This window comes from Phoxinus phoxinus (assembly GCF_949152265.1).
Source record: "Phoxinus phoxinus genome assembly, chromosome: 7".
NCBI classification, from domain to species: Eukaryota; Metazoa; Chordata; class Actinopteri; order Cypriniformes; family Leuciscidae; genus Phoxinus; species Phoxinus phoxinus.
In genome coordinates this window covers 5,761,203-5,779,456 of record NC_136882.1, presented here as the reverse complement: position 1 = coordinate 5,779,456, position 18,254 = coordinate 5,761,203, and the positions used below count along the sequence as shown (strand labels likewise).

General features: G+C 40.5%; 1 protein-coding gene across 7 annotated transcripts in view; it reads left to right on the top strand.

Annotated features, from left to right (window-relative positions):
- Positions 1-2,969: 2,969 nt before the first annotated feature.
- osbpl6 (oxysterol binding protein-like 6) overlaps positions 2,970-18,254 on the top strand; it is a 90,333-nt gene continuing 75,048 nt past the window's right edge. For 4 of the 7 annotated variants that reach the window (XM_079618935.1, XM_079618934.1, XM_079618932.1 and 1 more), the window contains exon 1: positions 2,970-3,221. The gene's annotated coding sequence lies outside the window, so the exon portion shown is untranslated. The remainder of the gene's footprint in view (positions 3,222-18,254) is intronic. The other 3 variants (XM_079618933.1, XM_079618931.1, XM_079618936.1) reach the window with 2 other exon arrangements.

The window sequence follows — 18,254 nt, the reverse complement described above, 5'->3', positions numbered from 1 at the left end:
AATGAATTGAATTCCGGCGCAAAATGAACCTAATTAACACATGGTTACCGAGTCGATCGTTCTCTGGGACTGGGATGTGTTTTCAATGATAATCAAAAGAGTTTTTATCTCTAAAAACAGATTAGCTTATAACGCTAGTATATAGGGCATATAATAAGTAAAAATAAATCGCTAGTTAATACCACTAAACACATAAACACATCCCAGAGAACGGTCGACTCGCGCCGGAATTGTCCAATTGACCAGTAAAAAAAACTATGTTTTTGCCTGCCGTCACCGTGTCTCGCCTTAACTTGTAATGATGTTCTCAGTCTGTTTTACTTCATGTCTGCGGGAAATATGATCTTTATTCAGCAAGGGAACAAATGTAATAGTAGTGGAGCGGTTGAAAAAAATAAAAGCGCTTATTGCAACAAGCCGAAACGTGAATGTTTGAGAAGGGTATTCCTGCACAACCGGAGGCTGCAGTTTCAGGACCCCAGTTCTAGGACCCTAGTTTAATGTGACAGCGCCACCTACAGAACTGGATCACCAAAAACACAAATTTAACCCCTTTCGCGGCAAAGATCACATTGTTGATCACAACAGATTGTTGTTCAACATTCATTACTCGTTAAAACATCACTCTTACTTATTTTATCTGGACAAACTGAGCATCATTAGAAAGATTTAAGACTTGATAGTGTTTATGATAAAACTCAAACAGCGAACACAGAGAGATCTGGGTCTCCTCTTCCTGATTTGCGTCAGTAATGTACGCAAGTCTCATTCGCTGTACAGCTGTCAATCATCTCACGTGGTTCAATGTGACAATAATAATCCTGCCCTTCTGCATGACGCGGTCCTGTTATCCGTGATAACAAAGCTAAGACACATCTCTTCACCTGAAACAAGAAGCTAATAAATGCACGATTTCGAGTATATGTGGTTTGTGTGTAATTTTCGTGCGATTTTGTCCTAAAACTGCGGTCCTAAAACTGGGGTCCTGAAACTGCAGCTTCCGGTTGTGCAGGAACATACTACTGGAATGTTTGCAGATGTTTCTCTGTCCAGCAGGGGGAGGCGTTCATGGCTTCATAAGCTTCAGTGATCCGCTGTGTCATTGATGAATCTGATTGAATGTGTTTGATCTGTAGTAATTGGAGGGATATTAAATTCATGGCTTTCAAGACCTTGCACAATAGTCCCTCTATTAAATCATTTTAATTCGGCTCAGTTTTAAACATATTTTTGTGTGTTGTTACGATTTCATACAAAATATTGACCATTTAATAAGTTATACAGTTGAATACAATTTGATTAGATCATATGTAGGATATTAACCGCATCCACAACACCCAGCAGCGTAGAAACAACTTGGGCTATTCAGAATAATGCATTACATTGCCATATTACTGTGAATGTTTTCACTGAACGCATTAAAGATCATCTATTCACTGATTATTAACCTCAATGACTCAATGCTTGTTCAACATGAACGGTGAACAGAGTGCTTGTGCTTTGCTGGCGACAGCTCAATGTTCAATTGAGTTTACTTTTCTTCACTTCATTTTTGGCAGTCCAATCAAATAAGATGTTATTACACAAATGTGGACTAAAAACACAAACACAGAATTTGAAACAATAGCTGCGGGATCATGTGACCAGAATGAACACTTGTTTATAATATTGCTTCCTGTTTCATACCATTTTTTAGAAATGTTATGCTGTGCAATATTTACTGCAAGTACATGAACTATTGCAATCATTCATCGGGGTTCAAATGTTCTTAAATATCAATATCAGATTAAATGTAGCTTTTATATATGCAATTATTGTCACGTGAACTAAATGTAAACATGCTAGGATAAAAAAATAATTAAAAAAACACACATGCAAAATACATAGACCTATAGGCCTACAACTTTCAAGATCATTCAGGCTGGGTCTTTTAGATGTTGAAAATGAGTCGCATTGATTTACAATGAGTAATAAATATACTTTTTCAGACATTGTTTTGACAAATTCCCAATCAATCAACATTGATTTAATGTCAATGATATTGACCTGAGATGTGGGACCAGAAAAAACATGTCGATACCGTTGATGGGCCTCTTTACAACCACAAGGAAATAATTACAAAATAAAATGAAAATATGCATATTCAGCAAATTCATATATGTCATACATGGTGGTCAAAATCTTGACTATTCGTTGATGTCAAATTGACGTCAGGTGCAAAGGAAGGGTTCAGATGTTCAGTTCTTAAATCCATGAGGTTTCATTACTGTATTACTCATTACTTGTAGTTTAATAACTAGGCCTACTGATCCTTGCGACTGAAGAAGTGAAACAATCAAAACTAACGTTAGCTGGAAAAAATCTTTATTCAAGAACCGCTATAAAGCCAAAACAATCTGTTACCTTAAATTATCCGTTTATTAGGCCTACTGTAAAGCCGCTTTGAAACTACATTGTTAAAAGCGCTATATGAATGAAGATGACTTGACTACTGATTTGCACACATTATTTTTATGATTGGATGTTTACTAATTTAATAAGCTCTTCGGTTTTCAGCCCTAAAACGTTTTTAAATTATTTAAAAGGGCAAATAAATAGGTGTGAAACAATATGAGGTTTGCACACACACACACACACACACACACACACACACACACACACACACACACACACTCTCTCTCTCTCTCTCTCTCTCTCTCTCTCTCTCTCTCTCTCTCTCTCTCTCTCTCTCTCTCTCTCTCTCTCTCTCTCTCTCTGCCCTTATACTTTTGGATTTTCATTTCCATTTAGTATATATTTTTTTATTCCATCAATATATATATATGGGTGTGTATGTGTACCGATAACGTTCTACATTACTTCTTAAACCCCATGAGAAGCTCCAGCCGGAATCGCTCCTGTGATCCAGGCTCCGGGGTTTGCGTGTGTCCGGCGCCCAGTGTCTCTGGCCCTGATCCGGTCCGGGCTTTACCGCAGACCTGCAGTCCCCGTTACCGCAGCATCCGTCTAAACTGCCTTCACATCCAGCCACACACAGCACTTTTCCTCACTTTCATACACCTAACCTTGACAATACCCTCCAATATTACAGTGATTATCTGCGGGGACTGACCGCTGTCCGACTGGGATAAAAAAAATAACCGCGACTGCAGCTTCGCTAATTCACAGCATCGGGTTTCTCGGTTTCTGCGCCAAGAAACGATGTGGACACCAAACCGCTGGTACGTACCGCTTCCGTTTCATGTTTTTTTTCAAATATTTTCTTCTCTCTGTCACTCACACACACGCACACACACACACAAACGGCTAATTTCCTTCAGGATTGAGAGCACCCTTCGCCAATGTCCTCTAGATATTATTGATAAGCTGATTAAAATGGATGAATGGCAGCCACGCATCTTCACAGATGGGAAAGTCTCCTCTGGAGTTATTCTGCTAATATATTTGAAGCCTAGGCTAACGTTATATGTATTTGTGAGTCTCATCTGCTGTGTTTCCTCAGACCATCAGTGAAGAACTGGACCCCATATGAGATCAGTGAAACACAAACCCCTTGTTTATCTGACCGTGCCGTCCTGCTCCTGCTTTAAACACCTGTGTGCTTGAGTTTAACCCTGGGTTTGGGCTTCTGGCCCTGAACTGGACCCTGTTGTCCAACACCCCGGTCACTTTTTGGGGATCAAAACACCCAAGGTCAGGCAGTGACATTGCGGTGTGTCTTTTAGAGACACTAGTATTCCCCTGCTTTGAGATATTAGATGATATTGACATCATGAGCAGCTGCTAAGTTCAGTCTAAGATGGCTAGTTTGACTTCATGTTGACTTATGTTTCCTCTAGTTTAACTCTCTGTGAACCACAGTACAGCAGCAGCAACTCTACACACCTGCCCTGTCAATAGAGTTTGTTTAATTAGTGTCTATCCTAAAGTTTGAAGGAGTAGCCTAGATCGAAAATAATCCAAACCGGGATGACTTTGTTTCTTCTGTGAGACTCGAAAGGAGAAATTTACGGAAGCTTGTTTCCGCCACTGAATAATAATAATAATAATACAAAATTCTTATGTGATATAGCCTAATCTCACAATTGTGAGTTATATAGTCCTATTCTGACGGGGAAAAAAGTTTATCACAATTCTGACTTTTTTCCCACATAATTATGAGTAGGCTATATTTCACAATTCTGACTTTATAACTTACGCAATCCTTAGAAAAAATGATATGTAAACTCACAATTGCAGGAAAAGTCAGAATTTTAAAATAAAAAGTTGCAATTGCCTTTTTAATTTTTGTATTCAGTGGCGGTTCAAGCTTCGATAGAGATTTGATAGAGCGTCCTGGCTGCTCTGTTCCAATGAGAGAGAGAGAAACTGTCTATTCATTTTAATATGAATTTTAGTTTAAGTTTTAGTAATTTTTTATGTGCTTTAGTTATTAAATACTAAATTATTATTAATTAACTGGTCGTTTACATTGATTCTGCAAGTGTTTTATGTCATGAGTGCATTGTGTGGTTATAATGATGTAATTAAGGCTGGTTTTGGATGTCGTTGGACAGCTTTAGGCATCGAAGAAAACACTGTCGTGTGCACTTGTAGAGTCGTGCGTCTCTGGACTATTAAAACAGCCTCGAGTCTAACGGTTGTAAACTGACCCAGTGCTTGATTCCGCCAATTACTGGCTCCTTTAATTATGCAGGACGGCGGGACAGGAATGCTGTCGTCATGGACACCGTCTGCGTGGCCAATCACAGGCAGAGTTTGCCGAGTCAGAAAAGCACCTGTAATGGTGACTGAGGAACGGAGTAACTCTAATCGTTTGACTCAACACGACTCGTGATTTCAGGAATCATTCGTGTCGGTAGCAGACTGAGTCACACACACACCAATGACTAGCTTTCTTCTGTGGGACACAAAAAATATATATTTGTAAAGATTTCTATACAATGAAAGTAAATGGGGTCTAAAACTATGTCATACTCCATTGACTTTCATTAAATGGGAAACTATAATTTATAAAACGGATAGTTCCAGTCCTTGATTCTGATTGGTTCGAAGCCGTTGTAAATTACTCGACGAACACACACCTGTGAGCGCATTACATTAGTGTTACTGCGCAACTGCCGTTTGTGATTCTTTGTTGCTGCATGTGTTGCTTAGCAACCTCTTTGGAACTACATTGCTTGGCGGAGGAATACATGTGTTATAACGTTATATTTTTGTTGCTGGTGTTTATTTTATGAATAAAATAAATATTAAAATATATATTTTTTTGTAGTAACCGTTTTATAAAAGGCTCCGCTCCGCGTTGCGCCCTTAATTGTTCTAAATCCACTGTAAAACACGGCTTCGCGGGGCTTATTGCTTAATATATATATATATATTATATAATTTATGTGCTTTTGTCTTCTTTTTTTGTGCTTTAATTTAGTTTTAGTAAATTAATACTTCAAAACTATGTCAGACCCTATTGACTTTCATTAAATGGCCAAAAAACACTGCATTTTTCAACAACAAACAAAAACCACAGAATTGTGAGTTTTCATTTGAGTTTAAGTTTAAGTAATTGAGGTGCTTTTGTCATTTTTATGTTATTAGCTTATGTTTTTTGTTCCTTGATTTGGTTTTAGTAAATTAGTACTACAACTATTTTAGATAGGCTAGTTCCCAAGGCAAGGCAAGTATATCATGCAGGTTTGGACAATTAAAATCTTTGGGTGAACTTTCCCTCAGTTAGGGGTTTCAACACAGCCTACACACACACACACACACACACACCCGAGCACGTATGTGTTGTTGTCTTAGTAAACACCAGTAATGAGTGTGCTGTGTTGGAGTTGCCCAGCAGTGTTTTGTAAATGTGCGGCTCTAGGATCCTGGCCGTCCCACGCTCAGGGCGTCCCACATAAAAGAACAAAAGCTACACCCTGATCAATAAAAGTAATGAGTTTTATCTCCAGTGCACCGTGTGCCTCGCTCTAATCCCGAGTTTCCACGGAGCGGCTTGATTCTTGGCGTGTCTTGGCGGGTGTCTTGCCCGGGACATTATCCTGCTTTGAAGGGGCTGGTCTAAAGCAGGTCGATTAGTGTGTCCATCTGTTCACTGTCTGGCTGTGTGTGTGTTTACTGTGTGTTTACATGCTCTGCCGGTGAAGTCCTCACACAGCTCGAAGCAGAAGTTGAGAAAAGCTCTGTTCACACACTTAGTTTAATGTGACCTTATAAGCCCACTTGCTGTTAGTTGGGGAAAATTAAACAGATCAATGATTTGTTTCACACCAAATACACACTGTCATTTTGTTCCGCCAATCAGATGTTCGGTTCTGCCGCTGTTGCTACGGCCTTCTTGACCAGGTGGACGTTGAGAAAACACTTGGGGCCAGATTTACTAAACCCTGTTGTGGCGTATAAAACTACTGTCAGGATTTACTAAAGACACGCAGTGAATGAGCGCTGAAAAGGTGTGGACAGGGTGATTTTTGCGGCTGATCTTATTGCATACGCGTTAGGAGTTTCCCTTTCAAACGCAACTTTTATGGGAGGAGAGTATTTAAATAAATCATGAAAGATGATTTACTAAGGCTTCCGTTAGTCAATTTACTGGTGTTTGCACCATTATTTACCGCCCAAAAAGCACGTCTGACTAAAGCTCTGTTTACACGAGAACGCTCGCGGGTGAAAACGTAAAAATATGTTAGCGGATGTGCCTTTCGTTTACACGGCGACGACGTTTTTGGGGCTTAAAAACGCAAAAAAGTGAAACCACCCTCCAGAGTGGAAATCGAAAAACGCAACAGTGAAGGCGTTGCGTACGCGTTTACGTCACAGGCATGCGCCAGTACAGGAAAATAACAAAACATTATCAAACTAAAATATAGCATTCATTTCATTGACAAAAAAAATAAAAAATTCTGTCATTTTTTGAGCGACACGCGAAGAGCAGCGAGGGTTAAAGCAGCAGCTTTACCGTATTAAACATGAGAAACTGTGTCAGCGTCTCTTTCACTCTCAGTGCTTCACATCGCCACCTAGCCGCCTGGAGTGCACACACACTACATCCAATCTCACACACTTTGGCGTCACCATATGCACGCAGATTTCCTCCCCATAACGCTCGTCTAAACGCAGAATAAAAAGTGATAACGCAACGCCACTTCTGCGTTTTCTCTTCAGATCGTTTCCGTGTAAACATAGCCTTAAACCAGTCGCTAGCTGGTAGATTGTGTTGGTCATTATGGAAATGATCCATTAATTTGCGTGTCGTCTGTAGATCACGCGCAGAACTTTCCGCTCACATCTGCGCTGTTTTTGTATTGCGCTCTCACGCTAATTTGCCCTGTTTAGTAAATCTGGCCATTAGTTTAACGTAGGGGTTTAAGTGACGTTAAAAAGCCCACTTACTCTTAATTGGGAAAATTTAAAAGGATAAATGATTTGTTTCACAGCAGATGTAGTCATTTATTATGGACATTTTGGAGCCAATCAGATTTTTAGTTATATTGTTGTGTTGCTTCTGTCTGACAGTCACTGTAAAAGTTTTTCCATTTTTTTTCCATTTGAAAAGACTAAAAAAATATATATTTTTATAGTATCCACTTCTTGAGCATACAAGATATTTTGAGAAATATCTCTCGCGTACTTGTGCACTATTCTATGATGACTTATGAATATGAAGTATTAATAGTGTGAGTAGTGTGTTCACACTGAATATCCCAAAAAGAAAAAGTGCACGTATACCCGGATATTAATACACTGAATTAAATTAACCAAAGAAATGATGGAATGTGGGACACTTCATGCACTCGGCTGCTGCAGCTTTAATTTAATAAGCTTTAATCAAAATATCTTCTATCATCATATCAGTGAGTGAATAATGACCAATTTTTAGTTTCTAAAATTTATATTTTTTCTCTGTATTTGAAAGATGGTTTTAATGAGTATTTGCAGCTAGCAGATTACACAATCTTATACCTGTGACCACAAAAAACATAAAAAATGATAATTAAGAATCTTCTTTAGCGTGAAAATAACTAATGATCTGCATGTGAGTGTAAACTTAATTTTTTTGGTCAAATTATTTTATTAGGAACATCTGCTGTTCCTAATAACTAAGCTCAAACATGAACCTCATAACAGCATAAAACTGATTTAATATTGCTCTGAACATGTCATTTACTTCATTGAACTTCACGTACTGTACTTGTATTGTGGAGACGAATGGCGTGCTGAGCAAGAAATAAATCAGATTTGTTGCGTTGAGCACCAGAAAGCTGCTGGGTGTGACAGTGACTTCTATGTTAGCTGTGCGTTATGCATCGCTACACTATTGACAATAGAGCTTTTTTCTGCAATATTTGGCCAATATTTCGCTGATATGACCGAACCTTCACTCACACGCTGCAGATTGGCTGTTGGGCGTCTTAAAGACGTTGCTGCTCTATCCTTTAATAACATCAACGTAATAGGCTAATCTTTGCAACACCTGCATTAGATTAGCTGTGACATTTACTGAAACAGATCTACTCTAACCTCACTGTGACGGGAGTTTCTGAACACCTATCAGGCATCATTGACATGTACCGTGTGTGTGTGTGTGTGTGTGTGTGTGTGTGTGTGTGTGTGTGTGTGTGTGTTCAGATGTACCGTATTCATCACGTAAGTCACGCAAGTTCTGCATGCGCGGTTTCTGTCTCAGTTTCATTAGCTGGACTGGGGAGGAAGTTTTGTGTTTTGAAAGTTGTGTCTCTTGTGTCTTGAATGACGAAGCAAATTTAGGTTCCTTATATACCAGGAATCCGTTATTTTTACTGTAGTTTGCTGACCTTCTCCAAACGGCACCTCATACATCATCTACAGTGTGTTGCTCATTTCCATTTTGTCTGTTTCTGTTTTAAGTCAGCATGAAGCAGACGTTGTGATAGTCTTTTCTTCTCTTTTGTGACGTATATCTGAGTAAACGGGTTCTAGAACAAGAACAAATGTGGGCGGGGCTTGATTTTGTCTGTGGGGAATTGATTGGATGGTTGTGGTTTGCTATTGGTGGATCTCATGTGATTGACAGGTTGCTCCGCCCTCGCGCAAGTAAACGTCTCATCATGAAACGGCGTTAAGTTACCTCATGTCTCAAAACACATAACATTAAAATAATAATGAACGTGAACAACTTACAGAGCTCTAGTTGTACCACTCGACTGCTGCAGATTCATTTCAGCGTTGATTGTGTGGACGTAGAAACGCATAAATCTGTGAACGTCACAGGTGTCCATCTCGTAAAGCGGTTATGACATGTTGTGAACGCATTGTTTTAGTTCAGGAGGAACTGTAAAGGCGGCGGCTGCTGGTTGTTTGTGGCTCTCGGACCGAATGCAGTGATTGGACGAACGTTTTTCTGGTCCTGAGAAGCTGAGACTTCCACAAAAGACATGTTTTAATATTCATGCCACTTCTATTATTGACTGCTATCAGGATGTGAAGAGAGTTTAGTGAAAAATAAATTGACTAAAATATATTCGAAATACATTAATTTAATGCTAGCCTAATATTATAGCCTACATTTATTTATTTAATATGCAATTGCACTGTATACTAAATTGATATACTTAAAGTCTGCTCAATTAAAACAACTACCGGTAATGTTGTTCTTAATCGTTTATTTATTTAATGTACTTTAATAATCCAGAAATAGTGCTGAAGTCACACTAAAGATATACATAAGTATATTTGATTGTGCTAAAGTGAAAGTTTAGCATGTATACTTCAGGTACACTTTAAATATTTTGCATTTAACAACTGATATTATACAGAGATCATGCTATCCTTACTAATAATGATATTAAAACACATTTAGGCTTAATATTAAGAAATGTGCATTGTGCAATAAAGAAGTGCTCCAAATAAAGTTTAATTATCGCTTAAGACTTATATAAATATTTTATGTCCTATAAGCGGATTTGTACTACATGAAATAAATGTATTTTAAATAGATTTTGGTGTATAGGTTTTTTTCACTAGGGATGCAGTATAACACAAAGTGTTTATGAAAAAAAAAGCACATTGCCCCCCCAACCGTTACCATCAGGTGTGAATGACACCGAGAGTGATTCCTGATCGGCCCCTGCCTCGGGGTTTCTGAAACCTGATAAAGGGCACGAGTGTTTCTTTGCTCCGGGATGCAGCGTGAGGGCGCTGGCCTCGCTCACCCTCCTGTCGAGAGGACTTCACACATCTCTCAATGCAACACACACCTCACACATCCCTGCTCCTCGTCTAACAAAACGGATAAAACCCTGTTATTAGGGCTGGGTATTGAGTCAAATTACACGATTCGATTTCGATTTACAAGCTTGCAATTCGATTCAATTCTGATTCAATATTGATTATTTTGGATATCAAGTACAATACATTGCAAATTCTCTCAAGGAAAACAAATCTCTTAACGAATGCTGTAAACTATGGGAGTCAGTTGTAGCCTAGGCTTCATTAGCTACTATAATATCGAAGGTACAAATTAGGCTAATATACAAACTCTTAAAGGGGTGGTAAAGTATGATTTCACTTTTCTAACTGTAGTTAGTGTGTAATGTTGGTGTTTGAGCAGAAACAACATCTGCAAAGTTACAACGCTCAAAGTTCAAAGCAAAGGAAGATATTTGGTTTTAAAGAAAAGAACTACAACAAACGGCTGGTAGGAACTACACGACATTCCTCCGGGTTAGTGACATCAGCAACCCTAAAATGTACATAAGCCCTGCCCCCTGAAAAAAAACATAAGCCCCGCCCCCGGGAACATGCAGTCCATGTTGAGAAGAGGGAGAGTTGTTGTAGTCGAGCACATTTGTGAGTCAGCTCAAACTTTAGCATCCATCTTTTCACATGCAATCGAAAGTCACTCTGTGTGCGTCTCACAACAGTTCCTATACGAGCGATTTATAGATTACCGTGACAGAATATGCTAACTGAAGATCGTTAACTCCACATCAGCAACATAAATTCATCAACTAACCATTCAGAGACGTCCTCTACATGTCACTTCTTCTTGAGTCTCTCCATCTTTGTCTGACTCCGTTTTAACATTAAAGGCAGACCAGTTTCTGTCATTTTAGTGTGTGTGTGTGTGAGGTAATCGCAGCTGCTAACACACACTCACGAGCTCTTGAAGCTCCGCCCTCTGCAGCAGCTCATTTGCATTTAAAGGGCCAGGCACAAAACGGTGCGTTTTTGCTCACCCTCAAAAAGTGACAACTTTAACATGCTATATAAACATATGTGGGGTATTTTGTGCTAAAACTTCACACACCCACTCTGGGGACATCAGAGACTTATTTTACATCTTGTGAAAAAGGGCGTTTTACCTCCCCCCCCCCTTTAAATTACACTTACAGCCAAAACTATTCCTGATAATGTGGATCAGTTTGACAGAGAAACTATATTTTCTTTTTTCAGATGAAAATGTGATTAGTGCTAATAGTGCATGTTTGTAAGGGAATTGTTTGCTAAGGGGTTCTGGATGTTATATTGTAGCTAAAATCATGTTCATCTTGTTTGGAAACTTTTTTTCATAAAGAAGCCATTCTTATAATGGCCATTTTTAATAATAATCCATACATTTGTGTCTTTTGTTTTGGTTAGTATCTGCCTGAAGCGTGTGTGGGAGAGGTTTGCTGAACGCACGGATCATCAGGGTGGAGAGGGAGTTCAGAGGCCTTTCACAATAATGGGAGGTTATAAGAAAGTGAACCTAAAGCAAGAATTGCCACTAGAGAAGACAAAAACGTAGCCTAGACTTTGTGGGGTTTCACTGGAGCAGTGCAGTTAATCTCATTCAAACAGAAATGAGCAAGATAGACCAGCCGAGCCACAGCAGTCAAAAAAGAAGAAGAAGCTGCTATCACTTCACTTCCATAGACTGACATCATGTGTTTTTGAGAGAACCAATTCCCAAAAGAGAACCGGTTTGGATACATGATCAAACTTTCTTCTGTAAAACACAAAATGTGATGTTTGGCATGGGACGGACACTCTTGAGCTTGCAAAAAGTCACCATAAAAGTATCTTAAAGTCTCCCTGTGGTGAAAATCCAGCTTTTAATGTTGTTTATATGTCTATGTGGTGTTTTTAATATGCTTTAAGACAAACCATGTGTAAGTTCATAAGTAGACAGCATTGCTGAGTATTTTCTGAGCTTAAAACTGCAGTAAACCAAAGACAGTCTCAAAAACACGGTTTGAAATCGCTGGTGTTTCTGACGTCACACACTACCTTGTAACCAATCAGATCAACGTGTGATCGTCAACAAAGTCCTTTTAGGCAAGTCGTGCCACTCGGCCGCCATCTTGGCAACGCCTCCGGGCAGCTATTTCGGACTAACAAGACCAGGCTCCTATCTAAATGAATGGGCAGAGAGTCAGAACTGCACCCTCACTGGTCACCGAGACATAAAAACTGCAACAGCAGTAAAATATGATAAAAATCGCTGAAAAAGTTTGATGACTTTGCCCCAAAATAAGGTTTAAAACGCCTTTTCCCCCACAGGTTATACTTTTACTACGCATGCGCAAGGGTTCACGACACCAACAGGCAAAACCTCAACTGTGCGCATGCGTCAGGGGAACCAGACGATAGGCTTAAATGTGGCCCGGCGTGACTGTTAAAAGCAGATGATTGGCTATCCAGCGGGAGCGGCGGGACATGTGCATACAACCGCCATCTTTGCCGTTACGGGTTTTCCTTATATAGTTGTATTGAGGATTGAAGAAGTGGCATGTCTCTTATATAAATTGTCTCTGTCGTCAACCAGTGGATCTCTGAGCTGAGCGAGTGAGTGGAGGCGGGGCATATTTGAATATTCATAGAACCGCGTATACTAAATGATGTAAATTGTAAACGAGTGATATTCAAGATATTTTAAGACATGAATACATTTTTTCAAGGATTTTTTTTTTTTTAAATATGCTTTTTTGGTGATCAAAGATGAGTTTTAAGGGATAAAATGATTGACTACAGGGGGACTTTAAGATGTATAACAGGCATTTGTGAGGAACAGAGTTAAATTTCTGTCAGATCCTCACACAAAGCTATTGTATGACTAAATAGCACACAGGTTTTATGGACCACTTTTATGGTGCTATTTTTATTTTTAGCTTGTGAAGGTGAGTACTGTGTATGAAGTTAAACAGCCTTGGAAAAAGAGGAGTGAAGTTCCTCAAATGCTCAGCTATGTATAAACTGAAGACGGGAATCAACTTGCCATGGGAGCTATTCTGGAAATCTGTTTTCAGCCGACGACCCGTTGAGAAGAGACTTCCTAACGGACAGGAAACCTTGTGAGGCTGAGATGGCACTTCTCTAATCTCTCCACATAAGTGACTGCACCTCAGTTGACCCTCTGTAAAGCTTGGGAAGTGGCAGTGATGAACACAACGGCGATTGGCCTCATAATCTTTGGTGACTAATCTGCATGAACACAGAGGGAGGAACAGCTGGTGAGATACAGCAAACATAACCGCCTGGAACCGATCAAATGATGGCGCCGATTAGAGACTTCAGAAGGCCTTTACAACCCACAGCTTCCCTCAACTTCGGGACTTTAGTGGAGGCTCTTAAAGGAGGGGTATAATGGCCTTTTCACAAGATGTAAAATAAGTCTGATGTCCCCAGAGTGTGTATGTGAAGTTATAGCTCAAAATACCCCACGGATATTTTTATATAGCATGTTAAAGTTGTCACTTTTTGAGGGTGAGCAAAAACACACCGTTTTGTGTCTGTCCCTTTAAATGCAAATGAGCTGCTGCTCCCGGCACAGGGGGCGGAGCTTCAACAGCTCGTGTCCTGAAAATTTCAAACACTTTAAGCCTTTTATGTTCAAACCGGAGTCGGACAAAGATGGAGAGACTCAAGAAGAAGTGACAACATGTAGAAGCAACAGGACATTTCTGAATGGTTAGTTGATGAATTTATGCAGCTTATGTGGAGTTATCTTCTAGTCATTGATTAGCATATTCTGTCATGATAATCTATAAATCGTGTTCAGGGGGCGGGGTTTAAGTAAATATTAGGTTTGGTGATGTCACTAAAGGCAAGTTCACACTACAGGATTTTAAAACGTCGGGCTGAACTGTGCGGTTCACACTACATGACTTGCTCTCTGTGAAATCAGGAGTGTTCAAGTTGTTGAGCTGTTCACACCACACGACACAACGTGATTGATCCGCAACAGGAGGTAACGCACTACACGAGGTGACAACAACTCTGTCAGCCAACGATTCTATCTTGTCTACAAGCCACGTTTTGTCACGAAAAATCACACGATAAAACGAACCGGAAATGACGCCATACAGCACGCGCGCCACTACCCAGCGAAGAAGAACACAAGTGCACAACACACGAGTCTTTGTTTGAATATGGACGTCAGACAAAAATTAGTGCTGCAAACTGTTTGCGCGATGATTTGCTCTGAAAAAAAAAACGCGTATTTTTCCGGTGACCTCAACCCATGCCTTGCTCTGATTGGCTGTAGCTCATGACATCACTTGTGGTTGAGTCGTGCGACAGCTCCGGATATCTAGCATGCTAGATATTTTTCTGGGCTCGGCGACACGTCTGCGAGCGTCTTTGATGCGTTGTTGGGTCTTTCATACTAACAGATTGGCGAGCGTTCATCGGCCGCTAATCCCCCGCGATTTGCACGCGATAACACCCCGACCTGTCGGCGAGCTCAACGAATATGCAAATCGGGCTTAAAATCCTGTAGTGTGAACTTGGCTTAACCCGGGAGGAATGTCGTGTAGTCCCTACCAGCCGTTTGTTGTAGTCCTTAAAAAGCAATTTCTTTAAAAGCAAATATCTCCCTTTGCTTTAAGCTTCGTAACTTTGCAGATGTTGTTTATGCTCAAACAGCAACATCACACACTAACTAAAGTTAGAAAAGTGAAATAATAATCAACCACCGCTTTTAAAACAAGCATTTCTCAGAACCGCAAGTGGAGGAAACCGTTAAGAAATAATCTACTGAAAAATGAAAGTGTGCTCCCCTTCATCTCATTCCCACAGGAAGTTCTTTCATCTGTGGAGCACAAAAGAAGATTAGATATAATTATCACACGTGTTTCCTGTACAATGAAAGTGAGCACAAGGTGCCAATCTCCAAAGAGGACAAGAACAGCACCACGAGAGAATCATAAAAGTCGTACATAAATTGTGAATTATATTTAAAGTCCAATTAAAATAATGCTAGTCTCTGAAAAAAATTGCATCCATGTTTCAGGATGTTGAAAACGTGCATGTTGTGATCCGGTATGAGCTTGAAATAAACACACTTACACTATTAACAAGCAACCTATACTGTAATATTATTGTATATATTAACATCCTATTTAAAAATAACTACAACATTACACTAAAAAGTGTATTCATTATATTTTGTAACTTATTAATAGTCACGTTTTGGACCGTTAATAAACTTAGGTAAACACTATCACTGGTTTTGTCAGATTTCACAAATCGATTAAATTCTGTTTTATGAGCTCATTTTGATATAATATTTGTTTATAATGTACAGCACATGTCGATATTTCATAAGGAAAACGTTCTCTCAACTAATGCTGTAATCTACTCAGGGAACCCTGTCAGTCTGTATGTTATTATAATATGTATATATTTAATATTTAAGAGTCCATAGTTTTGTGCTGTAATTAGTGAAGAGGAAGATATGATCGGTTAACTGTTTGAACGAAGCAATCTGTCACGCTATTTTGATATAATTGGAAAGCTGAGACTTTGTTTCATACCAAAAGTAGCATAGCACAAACAAAGCTTACTGCGATTAATGGATGGCAGGCAGGCACTACAAGTAATGTTTAGTGACATCACTGAAAACAGCATAGACTAGAGCAGTCGATCTTGGTTCATCAAAATGAAGATTGATTCAAATTGATTAATCAATCGTGTCAGGCCAGCCCTTGCAAACACTGCAGGTGTCGTGATGATCAGGAGATGCCGCTGTAATTGCCAGATCACTCACAGATCGCACTGAGCCTGACAGAGCCGTTGCCTTCTGTCTCGTGACTAAACTACCAGTTCGTTTTATGAATAGGAAACCATTTAAAAGGCTGGAAAAAAAAAAGATGATGCCAAGCTTGGCGTGACACTAATGAGCAGAAACATTTCAAAGAGGAAAGTCATACAAGTTTGAAATGACAGTGTTTTTGGTGTACATTTTCTTAATAAAAGCTTTATCATATGCTAGCAAACAATCTTTGGATATAGTCTGTGATTTTCTAGGTCTTTATCCTCCAAGAAGCAATTTAGACTCGATAAAAAAAGAGGAAGGCACAAAAACAGATTTCTCTCCCCAGGCAGCGGCCCTTATGAACCACTGAACTACATAACTGCAGAAGAACAACTTTAATAATTAAATGTGCTGTTGACATTCAGCATCTGAAACGCACCACACAGTTTAATCTACACTCATTGCACAGAGATGATTTCATATTCTGTGAATATAGTCACGGCTGAAGGTGGGAAAGTACCGTTCAAGTTTTGCAAGATACTTTATACAAGCCATATTTCATTTTTTTAAAGATTGAGTTTAATAGGCAAAGTCCCAAATAACTACACTGACCATAATCCGTCACCAATCAGAGACTTTTCCTGTTTCCATGGAAATTAAACTCATTAAACCCATGAAGCCAATAAAACATATTGTTTTCATACTTTCATGTCATTGTTGTCATGATTCTGCCATCATGTCTTTGTTTTTCCTGGTCTTGTGGCAGGATCATGGCAGACCCATGTTTCATGTGCAAACACATGGCCTTTTGTTGGGCCATGTGCTTGTGTTGTCTCGTCCTCTAGCCCCGCCCTCCTTGTTATCCTCGTTTTGTCATTATTGCTTTACCTGTGTCACCTGTTGTTATCATTAGTCTCGTCATTATTGCTTTACCTGTGTCACCTGTTTTGTTATCATTAGTCTCCCTATTTTATCCCCTTGTGTTTGCTGTCCTGGGTCGGTTCATTGTTAATCCATGTCAAACCTTTGTCTGTGAGTATCTTGTCAAGAGCTGTTGTCCTGTTGCGCTATTGCCTGTATTAGTTGTTTGTTTACTTGTAGTTATCTGTCACAGTCTCAGTCTAGTTAGTCTCTATAGTCTTGTTTTGCCCCCTCGTGGGTTTTGTTTTCTCTGTTTTGTCAACAATAAATTGTGTTAGTACATTCTGTCTGCGATTGGGTTCGTTCCACCTCCACCCTCATAACAGAATGAACCGACCAAAGAAGAACCCAGCAGACAGTATGTCCTTCCAGCGACAGTTCCGTGAACAATGCTGGTTGTCGTCTCCCACCGACAGAAAGAGGGTCAACTGTCCGGTCCCGCCCGAGGGTGAGTGGATCTTGAAGAATTATGCCCGACTCTGGGATCATTTCTCCCAGGAGGATCAACACACTACTTCCTTGGGATCTCCACTCTCTGCCCGTCTGCCTGTGATCCAGGAGAGTCGCATCTTAGGCGTTGTTACGCAGGAGGAACAAGGGTGCCCCACTTCGACTCCTAAAGCGTCATCCGCCCCTGTAAGTCTCCGCGGCAAGCGAGGGAGACGGATCTCGTGGGAGTCTGCTTCGGAGTCTTCAGCGACGGAGTCAACCCTGCCAGAGTCTGTCCTCCCAGCACCAGTTACGGTCCCTGCTGAGCTTCCCCTACTGGTCACAAGCCCGGTTTTGGTCTCTGCTCCGCGGCCAAGGAGAAAGAGGAGGAAGAAGGGAGCTTTCTGTCCTCCATCTCTGTCTCCTCCTGAGCCCGCTTCAGTCAACGCTGTTCCAGAGCCCGCTTCAGTCAACGCTGTTCCAGAGCCCGCTTCAGTCAACGCTGTTCCAGAGCCCGCTTCAGTCAACGCTGTTCCAGAGCCCGCTTCAGTCAACGCTGTTCCAGTGCCCGCTTCAGTCAACGCTGTTCCAGAGCCCGCTTCAGTCAACGCTGTTCCAGAGCCCGCTTCAGTCAACGCTGTTCCAGAGCCCGCTTCAGTCAACGCTGTTCCAGAGCCCGCTTCAGTCAACGCTGTTCCAGAGCCCGCTTCAGTCAACGCTGTTCCAGAGCCCGCTTCAGTCAACGCTGTTCCAGAGCCCGCTTCAGTCAACGCTGTTCCAGAGCCCGCTTCAGTCAACGCTGTTCCAGAGCCCGCTTCAGTCAACGCTGTTCCAGAGCCCGCTTCAGTCAACGCTGTTCCAGAGCCCGCTTCAGTCAACGCTGTTCCAGAGCCCGCTTCAG